Source organism: Triturus cristatus, chromosome 5_2 (assembly GCF_964204655.1).
Source record: "Triturus cristatus chromosome 5_2, aTriCri1.1, whole genome shotgun sequence".
NCBI lineage: Eukaryota > Metazoa > Chordata > Amphibia > Caudata > Salamandridae > Triturus > Triturus cristatus.
The window spans coordinates 86,892,879-86,911,543 of record NC_140588.1 but is presented as its reverse complement, the minus strand read 5'-3'; positions in this window follow the sequence as shown (position 1 = coordinate 86,911,543).

Below are 18,665 nucleotides of genomic sequence, written 5' to 3'. Positions count from 1 at the left end.
GACCCTCACGGGTATGTAGTGCGCTCTACAAATGTTTGATTGATTGTTTGAATGATTCATCGGTACCGAAAAAAAAAACAAAGACACAAAGACAGGAGGGTTTGACCTTCTGAAAGAAAAAAAGAAACCTGTATATCTTAACTGTCAATCCCCCCTTGTTTCTTGTCCTCCCGTCTGTTCATCCTCTTAAAATAAGCCACTTAGTTCTTCCAAGCATTCCATACGGGGAAATACTTTGGGTCCACAATTTACATAGCTCCCTTCTTGCAATCAATATAAAATAGAACATCAAATTTCTCTGTTTTTTGTTCGGATTTGAGCCCCACATGTCTTGTTGCCTGATCCCAAACATAATCAGGATAGTGCTTACCTCCACCTCTATGCCAGGCTCATCCGATATGGTCTTACCCACAGCTGACCAAAAGCCTTCCAACATCGGGCAAGCGGCGAACATGTACACGTCGTCCGCATCATTACTCCCACACCTTTTGCACTTAGAATTACCATCTCCCCTTATTTTCGCCAATCTTTTTGGTCTCCAGAAGACTCTGTACAGGGTGTAAAAGTGGTTCTTCTTTAGTGCAGCAGATTTAACTACAGAATATAATGTAGATAGAGATACTTGCCACAGCTCTTCCATTTCGTCTTCCGGCAAGTATCCATCCCATACAGTGAAGGGTGCTCTCAGCTTCTCATTGGCCGCTGTGAGGAGATGTTGATATCATATCGCCACCTCCTTTTTCCTGGGTTGTGGATCTTGAATTCAATCTCCATTTGCTTAGATTAAATTTTTACCCAGGCCTGAGTTCTCAACCACAAATTTACTTGGATTATTTTAAATCTGGAGATTTCCCCTCCAGTCCTCTGATTCCAGTATTCCCATGTCAAACATTGACCACCATCCAGCAACTGCCCCCATCTACTTGCGCCCGTCTGCCTTAGTGGGAGGGTGAGGGAATAAAGCATACATTATTGAGTACGAGGTGCATCCCATACAGGAGATGGCAAGCTGTGATATTCGATCCCCAAGAGTGATCTAATCTCAAACCATGATCTAGCCGCGGCCTGTAAACATTTTAACCTGACCTTCTTAAAATATTTTGGGGCCCCAAATTTATACAAAAGCCCTCCTTAGAAACCCCCACCGACATTGCTCTATACATACTTCCCACTATTGACTCATCGGGGTTTAAAATTAACATTCTACAGTTCTTTCGCTGAAAAGCCCAATAATACAGCTGCAAGTCGGGAAGACCCAATACCCCTGCTCCCAATTTCCTCCTCAGTTTCTTCCATGTTAGGTGCACACCTTTATTAGCCCAAATAAAAGCTGTGATATTTCCTTGCAGTGCTAGAATGCTTTTTTTTTCAAAACTCAAAGGTATGCTGTCGAACCAGAAAGTAACTTTTGGCAGGATGAACATTCTCACCAGATTCACCCGCCCATAGATAGTCAATGGCAGATTCTGCCAACTCTTCACCAGTTTACCTACTTCACCACTGATTTTGTCCAGATTCAGGGCAGCTACTATTCCTAGATCCTTGGTTATTTTTATCCCTAGGTATTTCATTTCTGTTACGCTTTTTATTTCCCCCTCATCCTGATTCCAAATCATCATTTCAATTTTTTCCTCATTAATCTTGTATCCTGACAAAAGCCCAAACGTTCTCGCCTCTGCTACAAGCTGAGGAAGAGCGGAATGGACATCCGAGGTAAAAAGCATTAAGTTGTCTGCATTCAACGCGACTTTCCTATTGAATGTTCCGGCCTTCAAATCTTTTATCCTCTCGTTCAACCTGATACTTTGGACAAACGGCTCAATATATAGGTCAAATAAAATGGGTGATAGGGGGCAGCCTTGCCTTGTCCCCCTACTAATCGTAACTGATATTGATAAACTCTCTTTCACCAGTATTCGTGCCCTGGGATTTCTGTAGATCTTCGCCAATATATCGATTAGGGGCCCACCCATACCAAAATTATCTAAGACTGCCATAAGGATTCTCCAGTGGACACGGTCAAAGGCCTTGGCCGCGTCCACCGTTATTATTGCCAGGGGGACCCCATTAGATGTGGCTAGATGAATAGTACCAATCAGGTCATGATTTAACTCTCTTAGCTGCCTACCAGGAATGAAACCTCTTTGATCTAAACTCCCTGCAACCTTATTAATACGTGCCACCAGCATACCAGTAAAGATCTTATAGTCACTGTGGAGTAGGGAGATGGGACGGAAAGATTGACATTGGGAGGGATTTTTACCAGCCTATGGAATTAATGATATCACCGCCTTATTCCATGATTCTGGAATTGTATTACCATCCAACAAGATTGAATTAAAGAGCTTAGTCCAGACTGGGATTATCTCCTCTGCAATGTTGTAATAAAGCTCGCTGGGAATCATATCTGGGCCGGCCGCTTTACCCTTCTTTATTCTCTTTATTACTGTCAATATCTCCCCCCCGTTATTTCCTCACTGAGGAAATCATGTTGCGCCTGAGACAGATTGGGAAGATGCTTATCAGTGAGCCATGCTTCTACACTAGCTCTATTTACTAGGCTTTGCTACGTATACAGTTCTTGAAAAAATTCTTTAAAAGCCTTTCTTATCTTACAGCAATCTTCCGTGATCTGGCCGGCATTCCCCACTTCGATCTTCCTTACATAATTTCGACTCCTTTCCAGCCTTGCTTTGCATGCAAGAAGTTTTCCACAACATTCTCACTGCACTATATCTCTTGCTTTACTGACTTCCCACGATTGCTGTACTTTTTCTTCGATTTTAGCTTTCAATTCTATTTGTAGATCTTCCAAAGCTGTAGCTATTCTTTGCCTCTCTTCTGTGTCCAAGGATATGCTTTTCAGCTCTATCTCAACCTTTCCAAGGCCGGTAAATTCCAATTTCTCTCTCCTTGCCCAACTAATCATTATAATTTTTTGTGTCCCCCTTAACCATGCCTTATAAGCATTCCATCCCACATGTATGGGTGTTGATGTTGGATTCCAAAATCCTTTGAGTCGTTTGCTAATTTGGCAACTATCTCCTCTGAGGGTAGAAAACTTCTATTTACAGACCATCTACCTGGCTCCCCTGAGATCTTCAGATCAATTTTTAGAGACAGCGCTGCATGATCTGAGAGGTGCATAGGGAGATGTTCCATACCCAATACTCTACACCTTTTCTCTATCCATGAAAAAATAGTCCAACCTTGAAAAGTGGCTATTCTTTTTACTATGGAAAGTATTGTCCCTATTGATTCCATGTAATTTACGGAAAACATCGCACAAATTTCAGTTTTCCAGCATATCCACCAGGTATGTTCTCATTTTATGGGAATTGATCTGTATTCTTACAGAGGATCTATCTAGATTATTATCTAGAAGAATATTAAAATCGCCTCCTAAGATGACAGGGGCCTTGAAATCTGTTAAGGCGGAGAACAGATCCCCTATATGTGAAGCATCATCAATGTTTGGGCCGTAGTAGCTCACCAATGTATAGAAATTCCGATAAATATTAACTTCAGCTATAATCCATCGCCCCCCAATATCAGCCTTATATCGAACCAATTCAACCCCGGCCCTTACTTTAAATATCATGGCTACCCCCTTGGTGCAGTGTAATTGGTCTGTAGCCACTACTCCCTCTACCCATGTTTGTTTTAGGAACAAGTCTGTGCATTCCTGTCTCCTCAAATGAGTTTCCTGTAACATGAATATTTACGCACTATGTTGCTTTAAATATTGCAGGATGGATTGCCTTCTCTTTTTGACCCTCACTCCATTTACATTCCAGCATAATACCTCTAATAGCCGTAGCCCGTTAGCCCCCATGCCCCTTTTTTCTACTTTTTCCATTTTTGTCTACTTTTTTCCCACTTTTTCACTTTCCTTTTGTCCAAAACAACATTTCATCAATGGTGCTCCTTTTACACCCTTTAGAGGACTCAAACTTTTTTTTTTTAAATTTCCTCTGCTCCCCACCCTTAGTTCATCCCCCCCCCCCCCCCCCGGGAACCATCCCTCCCCCTTCGCTAGGACTTTTCATAGCCTATTTGAGCTATCCCCTCGAGGGAGAAACTAACACCATATTTCCTTACTCTACTTCCAGGTTTCTGAACCCCCCCCCCCCCCCCCCCTTTGTTCATTTCCTCCATAAAATTGTCCACTTCCCCCGGGTCTTGAAAGTTATACATGTTATTCTGCCACATCACTTTTAAAGTGGCTGGGAATCTGAGTTGGACTGTTGCCCGAGATCTTTCAAACCTCCCATTCTATTTCCCAATTCCCACTGCCTATCTTCAGTTTCCTTGGAGACATCAGACCTAATCTTGAAAGTGACACCTAAAGCTTGGAGCGATTTCTCTTTCAAATCCATGCTCAAAATCCTTTCTTTAATGGTATACGACAGAAAATTTACCAATATCTTACAGAGGTTCTTTCTTCCGGAATGAGGCTTGAAAGGGTTCCTGTTTACTAGTTGCATTTCTACTTCCAGATTAGCAAGGCTCTCTTCCTGTGGGAAGACACTCTTCAGCAGTTTGCTAACAAAAGCTTTGACGTCTGTTCCTTCTGTCCCTTCCTCAACCCCCAAAATGTTTACATTATTTTGCCTGCCATTGTTTTCCAGCCTCTCCAGCTTATCTGACAGAGCCTTCTCTTTTTGCTTCAAACGTACCACTTCTTGACTGTTCTCTTGGACTGCGGCTTGTAGTTCTTTAAATACGGATTTCAAAACCTATGTCCGTTGAGACAAGTTTTCTAGTTTTGATTCTAAGCTGGTACATGTAGTTTGGATCTCCTTTTGTTTGGCCTCGGAAATTGCAAAGTGCTCCCTCACTTCTTGAACCAATTTGCCCAACAACCCCTGCACCGAATCCACTTCCCCTGACACCCCTTTTCCTGGCCCTGGTACCTCTGTTTTGGGGCAGGGAGTGTCCCCTGCTGCCAGAAGGTTGCACTCCCTTTCCACAGTTGACTCTCCTACCTCCAAACAGGCATATGCGTTTGCCGTGGGGCCTTCTGGATGTACTGATACAGGACTTTGCCCCCCCAAGCACCCCCATCAACTTCCATGGCTCTTGTATTTTCAGTTTCCCTTATGTAGCGTTTAAAAGCCTCACTATTTCCCCCCACTCTCTCCTTGCACAAGTCTGCCCTGACTTTAAAATAAGATTTTAATGAGGGGGTGATTTTAGGGGGGTTAGGCCCTGTCTAGTCCTGTTGTTTCTTATGTTTCAAGACTATATCTGCTCTGACAGAGTCCTTAATCAATCGTTTACTGGCCCCACATTTTATATGCCTTACAGTCCCCTTTGCAGATGTGTGCATGCCCTTCTCTCCTAGCCTTGATTTTTCCCAATTGTCCATCTACTTAGAGTTCCTAGACCTCAGAGCATACCTATTCACCGCTTCTTTCTGACACCCCACCTGTGCCCCACAGATTCATTTCTCACTTATTCTGACCACTTTCTCCTGCCACAAAGTGGGGGCTGGTAGGGGGTTACCTTCAAGCCTCGGTACGATGTCCATTAAAGCATTCTCCCCCATACAGTCTCTTTTGCTCCATGCCCTACTCCTTCCTGAACCTGCGCCCCAGATACAGCAAATGTTCTGGTCTCCCCCACAGATGCGGTCAGTGGTGACTCTGACTCTCGTGCCCCCTAAGCAGTGGCTGCCTTCTGGAAGTCCCCCCCAAGCAGCACGAACACGCCTGAGCAGCCCCGCAGCCATACAGCAGCGTGGGCTCTTGCTTCCCACCATCCAGCCCTCAACCATAAGGGGGTTCAAAGAAGTACAGAAAAGGATTGGTGAGTGTCAGGGGGGTATCACCTAATACCTGAAAATAGCAGGTTTCAATGATACATTGCAGCCCTCCCTCGGGGGTAGCTGCCGGCCGCCATGTTCCCCCAGTCCCGATTGCATTGCTGTAAACAGCACCTCAAAGTAGAAAGAGGAGATCCATCAGAACAGGGCATGAGTAGTCAGGGTGAGGGGGAAAGAGGATGAGTGGGCAATGTGACAAGTACGTTTAAAATGAGAGGAGGGTAAACAGAGTCCTGTACTACTGACAAGGAGCAGTCAACAGGACAGGAGGTGGTGTCATGCAGATCCACTAAACCGCGCAGGGCCCGTGATGGATCGGAGCATGCCTGGGAATGGATGGGGAGAGAAAGAGATTGAGGAAAGGAAGAGAGGAAGGGAGGGATAGAGAAAAACAAGTGTGAGGGGGAAGGAGAGGGAGAATATTAAGAAGACAATGATAAAGATGAGGTGGGAGAAGGAAAAAGGAAAGGAGGACAAGAGAAAGAAAAGAGGAAAGAGGCAAGAAACGAGACAGGGGTAGGGCGGGAGTGGGGGAGGGTAAGGAGGAGAGGGGAAAGGTTGGGGGGAGATATGAAGAGGGAAGGACTGGCATACCTCTAGATTCCCACTGGTATCGTCACTCAGATTTGGTGGAATGAATTGCCAGATGCGTTAGGATTCATCTCGGAGAAAAGGTGCCCATGTCTGCATAAACCTCTCTGACTGGTCTTGCAAATTATGAATGACACATTCATGAGCTGCTGTCTGTATCATAGCCACTGTCCAGTCCTCCTGCGATGGAGGCGTAGGGGAGTGCCATTGGCGGAGGATACATATTTTGCCAGTCGACAGAGCCATATGTAGGAGGCAGCGCTATTGGCGGGATAGCTCCGGGAAGTCCCCCACATCATGCAGGAGAATCAGAGAATGGGATGGTGACTTGAGCATCATGGAGTTCCCCAGTTTAGTCTTAATGGTCTCCCAGAAGGGCTGGATTGAGGGGCATTCACAGAGTATATAGCAAGGTCGCAGCCGATGTACAGACAAAGCAAGCACTTTGCATGTGTCAACAGACCTGCCCTGTGCAGTTTCAATGGGGTTCAATGCCACTCATGCAGTTTCTTGAAGAGACAGATTTTCAGGCATGCTTCTCGTGTGCCCCTGTCCAGGGCCTACAGTGTGTCAGCTAAGTCTTTTCTTTCTTTACAATGTTTCAGTCATAAACCATGTATGCAATGTCCATGATAATACAGTACGAATAAATACTACAATCATGTCTAAAAACAATACTTAAAAGAAGCATAAAAACAGCATATACATAAAAAAACACTGCTGTAATCTTCAAAATCATATTGAGCTTCATTCTGGATATACAGTTAGATAACCTCCACTAATGTGTTGTGTTTTAGCGTGGGGTTAAAAGATGTTAAGACTTTACACCGAATGAGCCAGATGCACTCTAAAAATGTAACAATTGAAAAAACTATAACTGGAGACCTATTAGCCTTACATACTCTCGCTGCTACCCTGTAGTGGAGGACACCAAGAAAACTGCGTAAGGGAATTATCCAGCGCCTTCTCTGCTTAGAGTATTTTGACCAAAAGAACAATATATGTCTGCCATTTCCTCAGCTTCTCCACATGCAGGGCAGGAATTTTTACTCACTTGATTGGCTTTCCATTTACAAATAACAGACGCTAAAGGTAACTTGACCCTACCTAAATCTGAGATATAGGGATCTTGTGAATGGGGGGGGTAAAATTTGTCCATGTATTTCTCAAAGTGAGACTATGGCTTACATTCTAAGAAAGATTTGATCTGTTTCACCAGGCCTGCCTGACTGATTAATTCAGACCCCACCTGATTCCAGTGCATTTACCTCAGAGTAAATTGATCATGGATCTGCCCAATACTTTTTTAATGCCTAATGAATAACATGTATGTTGCATAAAGGGCAACCACGGGAGCTTTCTCTAACCCTGAGACCTGTCCAGTATATCCTGGAGGCCCTCTCTTTAGTTATCCAATTCGGATCTTGACCAGACTCTGACCCAATACACAATTGGTCTAAGTTGAATTAGGTGGATGATGGGCTGAATGCCTAGGTCAAATTTGAAGACTTGATAAGCACTTTGGGGAATTTTGAGTACCATTCTCAAAAAGTTGTTCTCTGCCACTTCCACCAGAAGCCACAGCTTATGCCCTCCGGACTTCAGGAATCGGTGAGACTGGGGGGACTGAGGAATTATTTGCAAATTTGAATAATGCTGCTGCCCTGTGTTTAAAGATGAGGGCGTTTTTTGTGACTTGATTTACCCAGGAGTTAGTACTGGACAGACAGATGCAGTGATAGTCAAATTTATTCACTCTCTCAATCAGCTTCCCCTCAAGCAATATTGTTCCTTTAAAACCTCTGTGCGGGTGTATGGCCATGAATTTAGTTTTGCTTTGATTTATCACTAGGCCATGATCTGAACAATAGAGACTAAATTTACTCGAAAGGGTCTCTAGTCCCTTGGGAGTCTTTGATATCAGCAGCATGACATCTGCAAACAACAAAGCTGGGATCTTGGTCCTCCCAAGATCTGGGGAGTCATTGTGAATCAAGTAGTCAATGCATCCATTGATGAACAGCTAAAATAGTGTGGGTGCAAGTACACAACCTGGCCAAACTCATTTATCGACCCTGAAAGGGCCAGTTGCTTCCCCGTCGGGTCCCAATCGGACCTGAGAAAAGGTATATCAGTGGAGACGTGATGATGTTAAGGAGGGGGTCAGGAATCTCCTTTTCACTAAGGATTCTTTACAGTCTGTCCCTGGGGACCATGTCAAATGCCGCTTTTAGATCTACTAGAGCGGCATATAGACTATCATCACCCAGAGCCACCTCTTTCCACCCTACCGGCTGAAACCTGAAGGCCTGGTTGACCGTGATGGTCTTAGGCCAAAATCCAGCCTGGAATTAGGTAAACATTTTACTTTTTTGATCCAGGACAACTGATCCATGAAAATCTTTCAACATTTTTTTTCCTAGGGTCTATAAGGCTGATTCGCCGGTAATTAGCTGAATCCAGTTTTGACCCTTTTGTGTGAATATAGATAATCTCCGTCCCCTTACATGTCTTGGGAATATCCGTGTCTGCCAATATAGCATTAAAAATGCAGGTGAGATATGGAACCCAGATGGCTTGTTCTGAAATAAAGAGATCCACTGGAATTCAGTCCAACCTTGGGGCCTTCACCTGGATTCTGGGAAATTATGGCAGATTTGACCTCAGTGGTACTAAAGAAAAGCCACACAGAAAAAATCTGAATTAGGAGGAGTTTGGCACACACTAGTGACTTTTGGTTGGTCAGATCTGCTTAGGGACACACAGTTTGTAGATGGAAGAGGGGGACTCTATAAGGTTTTAAAATGGTTCACCCAATCATGTGGTAGGATGTGGGATTCTGGTCTCATCTTGGCGAACTTTGCACAGTGAGAGATTACATGCCAAAAGTCCCTTTGATTCCCCTTTCGCACAGCTGCTAACAGGTCACTTCAGATAGCTGTGTACCAATCAGTCTTTGCAATTTTTTAATCTTGCTTGTAATCAGATCTGGCGATCTTAACTTTACGGTAAGAAACCCCCTTGAGGGCACCTAGGAGATGGGTACTTTGCCACTTTACAGTTCTTGTTATAGCATGTAGAATCTACAGACCCAGAAGAATTCTTTATGATTAAGGGCTTGGTAAAAACTGGAATTTTAGCTCCTTAAATCATTTGGTATGGACTCCCATAATCTCTTTTGGTGTTATCTCTGGACCAGCTAGAAGTCTCATTGTGGGGATCAAATTATGATATCTGTGGGCGTGAAGGGCATTGTTATCCACAATGCTACTCCACTTGACCATTGTGACTCACTGTCAGGTCACACAAAATACTCAGTTTCCTTTCAAACCTACCTGCTATGTCACTGAGGACTAGAGAAAGGGGAAAGTTATCGCTTTCTGTCCTAGGAATAACTTTCATGTCTTCGATGTAAACCCAGCTTTGGAGGGACACAAATAAATAGTCAATACAGCTTATATACTCATTTCTAGTGAATGACGGGTATCTCTTTAGGTCAGATTTGGTTCTGCCATTGCAAGCTCTTAGTTGATTACATATACTAAAATCAGTTCATTGCAAGGCTACTTTAGCGATTGTTTTGATACACCGACCCAGGCTTTGGGGGTTGCCCCAATGGTGGTCTTCTATGTGGGTCAATTCCCTTTGTGGTATGTTCGGTTTGAAGCACACATTGAAATACCCACCTTATGATTATGGCAATCTCTCCATTAGAGTTGGTATTGATGATATCATTCAGTTTATGGATTACAGGGGATTCAGAAGACCTGGAAACACTCTTGCAATAAACATTAAATAGGTGGAATTCGTCATTCCTCTTGGGAACGGAAATTTTGAGCCCAAGGATATCTGGGGAGGGAATAAAGAACTGTTTAAAATGACACCCCAAAGAGACACTGACCCATGTGGTGAGTCCACCTGATGGTCTACCTGTTTTAGACTTGCATGCTGGCACATGCTGGGTGGTAAAGCCCTGCCTGTGGGTGGGGATGTTTTACATTAATTACTGCAACATGACTTTGTCTGCTTGTCTATAAAAGCCCCTATTCTCTCTGTTCCAGCTTACTCCCCCAGCCGGCGATGTTCCAAGAAATCAGAATGGAGGAATTTGGCGAGTTGGAAGTGAGTGAAGTTTGGACATCCTGATGTCTTGAGGGCATGCCACAGTATCATACCATGGTTGAGAGACTACTGAGGGGTTTGAAGAATTGTTCAGTGGCAATACAAGTGTTACTAGAATTAATCAGTGCTGGGTCGAAGACGTGAGAATGGGGAGAAGGAAAGGGCAGTGTTGGTGGTGATTTGATACCGAAACTCATGGTCACTGAACTTTCCAGTCAGTCTACGCAAGAAAGGCGAGAAGGAAATTGAGGATGCTCACCTCCTTGAGGAGGAAGGACCCATCTTCTGAGTTGGATCTGGGAGGTTGTGGTGGTATAAGCTCGAGATTCCATGTAGAACAGCCCATTAACAATGGAAGGGTGAGTATACTGTAATTTAATACAGTCCAGATTTTCAGGAAAGGGTATATGAGAGGCCCTTATAATTTCTGCACGAATTACACTTGTGCACTTCCTCACCCTGCAGATCCAATAGATCACTGTATTGTTTAGGGAAGCATCATCTTCTCTGACTTGGCCCCAGCCATGAATATCATCCTGTTGGGTGAATGGAAATTTTGATATGGATGTGACTGGGGGTGCCTGCTAATTAATGGCTCAGTTGTAGGGGCGAGTGTTGGAGCAACGAAGGGGGAGTCAGAGGGTAGGAAACGTGAATATATAGATTTGGTTATGAACCTCCTTAACCCCATTGATCTCCTCCCATTACTGCATTTTTGGTAAGTGGATTGGCCGAAGTCATGGTTCAGAGCCTGATTTGCATCCCGGCTGGGAAGGATTTGTTGATTTGCACCCCAGTATTTTTCAGATTGCCCAAGGGCCTAATGGAAGGAATTGCTAGACTACCTGGCCTGGGCAATGATGTTTTAGACTGTGTTTTAGAATGGGGGTCAGTCGCCTGTTTGCAAATGACCCTATTGCCCCTGGACCCACTCTTCTGGGAGAGCTCATAACATTTGACAGGGTGTGGAGCTCTTCTCTGAGGGACTTGACCTCTGCCCTCAGCATTTTAATGACAGCCCAGAGATCCTTGATCTGGGTGCCATAGTTCTCCACCACCATAGTCTGTTGGGATGAGGTGGCACGTATCTCGATATTTTACGGGGGCACTTCGCTGGTGGCAATGTAACTACAGGTTAAAGGGGAACTGGAATAGAATTAGGTTTTGGGGATCTACACGCGGGGGACTGTCTTCAGCGTTCTCCCTCCACTTCTTCCGATGGATCTTGTGTTTCTCATTTGGAGTCAGAGCATTCCTACCGTCCGGTTCAGACAAGGACTTGACAACAGTGATGGGCAGTGATTTATGAAGAAGGATCGTTACACCACATTTCCTGGGAAACCTGCCTCCCTGATCCGTCAGTGCTGGGCTGCTGCTATTGATCACTCTCTCCACCCATTCTTGATGCAATTTGTCAGATTCTGGACTGTCGAAGCGGGTCTCCTATAAGAGAGCAACATCCGCCCGTTTGGATTGCAAATATGAGAGTACCTTCTTACATTTTAGGTTGCACGTCATTCCATTGATGTTCCACAAAAGAATGCGGAGAGGTTGTGAGCCATGATAGGCAGAGCCAGCCTTGGCTTCGGTGCAGTGTGTGGTGTCAGGCTGCAAGGCTTTGGTTTAGAGGGCAAAGGCAGACTTGTCCATGGGGGGAGGTGGGGAGGGCATACAGGGTTTGAAGGGAGAGGATCACGGAAATAAAGGGTGGGGAAAGAAGAAACGAGTTGGGGAAGAGGAAAAAAAAGATCCGGTCAGATTAGCAGAGGAGAGGTGAGGGGAGTTGAGGGGAGGGAAGGGGAGACAAGATGAGAAGAGAAGAGTGGAGAAGAGAAGAGAGGAGAGGAGAAGAGAAGAGAAGAGAAGAGAAGAGAAGAGAAGAGAAGAGAAGAGAAGAGAAGAGAAGAGAAGAGAAGAGAAGAGAAGAGAAGAGAAGAGAAGAGAAGAGAAGAGAAGAGAAGAGAAGAGGCTGGCTGGCATCAGGTGAGATGATCCATTGGACACGGACTGGGATGTGGGAAACATAGCTCCCAACTCTTAGCCTAAGCTAGGACCCAAGGACCAGGACCTGTAGACTGCAGGCCTAGACTTGTGGAGCTAAGGCACTGGGGAGGGGCTCAACAAGTTCGGGCCAGTAGCAAAACCTTCAGAAGTTCCGGTGGGGTACTGCTCATACACAGGGACAAAGTGCCTAGCTGTTGATTTTGAACCCTAGCTCAGCTGGCACCTAGGGAAACCTAGGAATCCTTTACATTTTTAAAACTAGACACCCAGGGAAATCCAGGATGGGGTGAGTTGTGTTGCACTCACCAGGTTCTGTTACCCAGAATCCCTTGCAAACCTCAAACTTTGTAAAAGAAAAAACACATTTTCTGCACATTTCTGTGATGTAAAACTCTGGAATCTGTGTGGATTCACAAACTTCCACCCACCCCTCATCCCCCAAAGTCTCTTGATTAAAAATGCTACCTCACTTGTGTGGGTAGGCCTAGTGCCTGCAACAGGAAATGGGCCAAAACGCAACATGGACACACCACATTTTTACAGTGAAAACTGACCCTTTTTTTGAAAAGTGCCTAGCTGTGGATTTTGAACCCTAGCCCTGCTGGCACCTAGGTAAAACTAGCAAACCTATACATTTTTTAAAACTAGACACCCACAGGAGTCCAGGAGGGGGTGACTTGTGTGACTCTCACCAGGCTCTTTTTCCCAGAACTCCTTACAGAGCTCATACTTTGTAAAAAAAAAACAATTTTCCTCACATTTCTGTGATGGAATGTTCTGCAATCTGCATGGATTCACACATTTCCCACCATCCAGCATTCCCCCAGGTCTCCTGATAATAATTTTACCTCATGTGCGTGGGTATGCCAAGTGCCCGCGACAGGCAAGGGCCCAAAACGTATTGTGGAGACATCAAAATTACCAATTACAAAACAACCTGGTTTTGCAAGGGGGCACCTGTGTTTTTGGCCCCAGAAATTTCTGAAAACAAGACACCTGTGGGAGTCCAGGGAGGTGTGGCTTGCATTGATCCCCCAATGTTTTTCTTTCAAGAATCCGCCACAAACCTCATATTTAGCTAAAAAGTCAAATTTTCCTCTAAAATCTGTGTAGGAAATTTGTGGGATCAAAGCAAACACAAAGAGATGATGGACAGAGTGCTGAAACTTTTCAGACACTCACCCCTAGTCACAGATTTGGGTTGAACAGACCATCATTCTTTAGCTCACTTTGCCACCCTAGTTCAGGCCCAGCCATATGCAAATCAGTCTTGGCCCTGTGCCTCATTGGAACAGTCCAGCCCCAACTGTCAAGCCAGGGCTTCCCTGGACCAGAAACAAGCATCCTGGGACTGGTTTCGGGGTGACACCCCTCATCAGCCAGGCTAGCTTGAATCCAGTGGAAAAGTGAGCAAGGGAACCACGTCTGGGCATACCCTGCCAACTTAGGGTGAACAAAGCAAGACTCCCAGACAGGATGGCTAGTCAAGTGGCACATCAAGGCAGTGAGCTTCAAAGCTTCCACAGCCTCCGAATTGTAACCATAGTTCCTCCCAGCGGAGGAAAAAGCCAACACTCTGTCCATGGCACATATGCAACCTCGGCAGGTGGGAAAGTTATCAGGAGGCGTACATCCTCAGAATGCTGGCCACACCCTAGCCTGTAAATCTGAAGAAGGCTTCTGCCATTTTTTAAAAGTGGCTGCATAGAGACTTCCTGTTAGAAAAGATGCCACACTCCTCCAGAAGTTGTAACCTCAGGGGTGGATTAGGCCCTGGGGCAATTGGCTACTAGTACCCACACCCCAAAACCCCCTTAATATAGGATTTAGGGAGCTTCCCTGTCACCAGAAACTCAGATCTGAGTGAAATGCAACCAAGGACAAAGAAGAGACCCAAGTCTGCGACATCAGGATCTGTACAAAGCAGAGGTGTGATAAACTGCACCTGTGGCAACTGCCGTGCAACTGTACGACTGCAACTCATCCTGGACCAGAGACAGGTTCCAATGGGAAGAGGAATACCTCTGCAAGCTAGAGACAACCTCAGAACTCCCTTGGACTAGAGGTACTAGTCCCCTGCAGCCCTCAGGTAATGCACGCTCACCAAAACCAAACAATCACTGGCCATTGGGCCCGCCGAGGGATCACCCAAAAGTAAATGCTCAACTGCATTGTGGAAAATGTAGACCTGACCTCCTGTGTTGTCTTGGACTACAGGATATTGAAATAATAAAATGCTGGGTTTGCTGTTTTCAAGGCTTATTGGTGGCCAGTCAGGTTACCACTACCTTCATGCAACGTTGTGCCAACTCGATGCCCCAGTGGCCCCATAATTGAGATTTTTCACCTCTCTCCTCATCAGCACCATCCAATCAGCAAAACCAGCAATCACGTCTCCAGCGTACAGCACCAGGATAACTCTGCACCTGGTTCCTATGAGCCAGGTAGAATTCAACGCTGGCCTAGAACCTGCATCACCATACTACCCAGTGGTTTCCACTGAACTCGACCGGCAAGTGACCTGGTTCACTATTGTATTTACCCATTGAATTCAACATTATTGTTTTGCAAGAGTGAAATGCACTGATTTCTTTTTTCTTTAGAAATCCATAGCTCTGGTTATGCTCATCTGATTGTCTTCATTTCTGTGTCTAAAATTATATAACAATCTGATGTATTTTGATAAATTAGTGTTGGATTTCTTTTGGGTCGTGTCAATTACTTATTATCCATGTTGGTACTCTGAAATGCTTGTTCCTCTAGTAAAACCTGACTGCTCTGTGCCACATTTCCAAGACTGAGCTGGGGAATTTATAGTTTAAATCTGTTTGATTGAATTTCAAGATTATACTTGAACATTATATATTGCCCACAATTAATGTCACTGGCCAGTGGACGCAAGACTATTAGCAAAAAGAAAAGGCATGAGGGAAGGGAACATAGGGAATAAAGAAAACCAAGAACAGCATCAACAATAATGAACTGTAATAGTAACCATTCCTCAAGTGTAGAATAGATTATACAGTTTGGGCTAGGGATTTCGAAAGTGTGAATTCAAATGACCTATTGAGGGTAACGTGAAGGTATTGCATAGTGAACCTTAAACAGCCTCAGTGCATAATACCCCACCCTTCTACAATAGTGATGAAATATCAAGCGTGTCCCATATAGGAAATTCCCTAATCTAAATAATTTGTGATAAAGAGAGAAAAAGGTTTCAGTTCAGATACCCAATAAAGAGTTCTAAAGAGAAGATTAATGTGCAAACATAAAGCCTGTGCATACTAGACTGGAGGCATAAAGAAAGAGGCTGAATAATCTTTCATTTAAAGAAGACTAAGACACTCAGAAGTGAGCCCCTGGCCAGAATGCCAGGGCAGGAATTTCAGAGAAGGTCTGGAATTTAGCTGCTGCTCTAGGAACATACACAAATGCATATACACACACATTCTTTGTTGCAAAATTATTTTAATTTTTATTCTTCATGCTCCAATACAATATCAGCACACTCCTGTGAATGAGCAAACACCCCGTTTTCTCATGGGAGCACAGTAGGCTTTCAGACACTAAACCTTGAAAAGTGGCAGCATTGATACTTTGCCTTCCAGACAGTTTTTCCAATTAATCATCCTTCCTGTTGCTTCTTCTCCTCCCAGTGAGAACTCCTTATCCGTTATCTAATATATAACATGCCTAATCACTAGCTAATAGAAGGCTTCTGGAAAAATAGAGAATTTTAAATATAAAAAAAACATTGTACACAAACCAAATATTCAATGTGAAAAACAGGCTTTTCAGTATTGATTCATTATTTTTCAGTTAACATGACACCGACAGTTAGGCTTACTTCAATCAGCATTTGTATTTATTCTTTGGCCTATAACATTACAAATCTAGCATTTCATATATGTCGTTACTTAAATGCAAGCTTTTCACATTATTAATAATAGCACATTGTTATCAAATAAAATTTGCCTCAACACCAGCAATGGCCATGTCTTCCTACTGGAAAACATGAGGCTTTTCCCTATCAAAAGTTAAGTTAAATCGTTTGCAATGTAAATGAGACACCTACTGCTTTGTCACCACATTTACAAATTATTAAAGTAAGCCTGTTGACTTTAACATGATCATGAACATGATCATGTTGTCCCTGCATGCAAAAATCAATATAACAGTTTCTATAACAGTTGTTTATTTGTTTATTTCGGGCGCAGCCCATAAAACACATCATATTAATACAACAAGAATACTCTTAAATACAGTAAAGCTTATACAGGTAAAAAGAAGCATAAAATATCATTATACAATTCCCCAGTTATAAAACAGAATAAAAGTCCAAATATATTATCAATAAAAATAGAGGAACTAAACCTAGAGGAATACGTTGATCAAGTGGCAAGGCAACCAAATATAGAATTGGGCAAATGCAGTTTTCACCAATCTGGGAAATTCATATATTTACAATAAGAGGGGTGTGTGTAGTGCATTGACAATGCTAATATTTATTGAGTTCTTTCATAGTTTGGAATTGAGAATGACCTTCCTACTTAAGGCCCAAGCAATATGTAAATATATGGAAATCGCAAGGGCTAAAAGTTCTCTTGTATCACTCTTGAAAAGTCTCTCTGCTTCCCAGTAATGCGTAACAACCAACAGTTTAAGCAGATCCAAAGTATTTAGAAATATGAACGTAAATTCTCTAAATGGAAACATCAAACATTTATTTTGGCCCAACCTAAAAAGGGACATACTAAACCACTTTCTATGCATTTGTTGAAGAGTTTCAAATGTAAAAATGTAAAACTGCTTTCTACTGCATTTGTCACATAGTTCAAAAGTCAAAGCCCCTTTATATGGTATTTGTCATGGTGTTCACAATGTAAAAACCCTTCAAGTTGTATTTTACATAGGGTTCATAATGAGAAACCCTTTCGCTATTGCCTTTATGAGATAGGTCCCAATGTAAAACCTATCCCTTTTTCATTTGTCAGAAGGTCCACACAATGTAAAGCCCCTTCTATTGATGTTTGGTAAAGAGTTCACAAAGAAAACCTCCTCCTTATTGTTTTTGACAGATGGTTCACAATGTAAAACCCCTTCTGATTATATGTGAGAAATCTTGTCAGGAGCTCCCAAGGCAGCCAGAACTTACTAGCTGCAATTGTTTCAAGGGGGGTTTTCACCTCTAGTGTATTGGGTCCTTTTTACCCCAGACCTTCAAACTGGTGATCAAAAGCTCCCTTCAGCACTTGTGTCTAAAAGAAGTTTGGAAGATCCGTCCGGGTTGCCTCAGAGAGCTGTTGAGGAAAAGAAATTTAAACCATAGCAAAGCACAACTTTAACACGTAACAAAACAATGTTCAGTCATTGTCTTTTCTTCAAAAAGGTGAAGTACTTTAACACACACGCGAGTAAGTACTCTAACCAAAAGGACAAATATTTCGAAGATTGCAGGTTCGATTACTAATTGGAACACCCACTACAGGTGCCTTGCTGATTAAAAAGAGTGCAAGTTTCAAGCACTACAGAAATATCCCCGGAGACGATTAACCATCTGGATAAGGTCTGCTCACATTATCTGTGTGGAAATGTGACAATTTACACACCAGAAGACTCTAACTGTAAACACCAGCAATGCCCCTAAATTTAGCGTTTTGGAAAACTTGAGGCTTTTCTGAATAAAAAAATGTAGTATACAAGTAAAATTAAAGACATGCTGCCTTTATCACCACATTTAAACACCAATAAAGCAAACCTATTTGCTGGGAAATTAACATAAACAGCACAATATTGTCACTGACTGGGAAGAGCCATTCAATATTGTTTGGTGGACCCAAACTATGCATTTCAACATGAATATTCACCCTCATTTTGATGACACCAAGCATAAACTATGGCTGGATCTAAAAAGGGATGTGTGTTAGAAGTAACGTCCTATTACTTTTGTGTGAGAGTCCTCAGCGTAAAACCACTTCTTATTGCATTATTCAGAGTTCACAATACAAAACCCCTTTTTATTGCATTTGTTAGATGGTTCACAATGGTAGGCCTCTGCATATGATGTTTGGCAAGGGGATTGTAATCTAAATCCCCTTCCAAATGAATTTGTTGGAAAGTG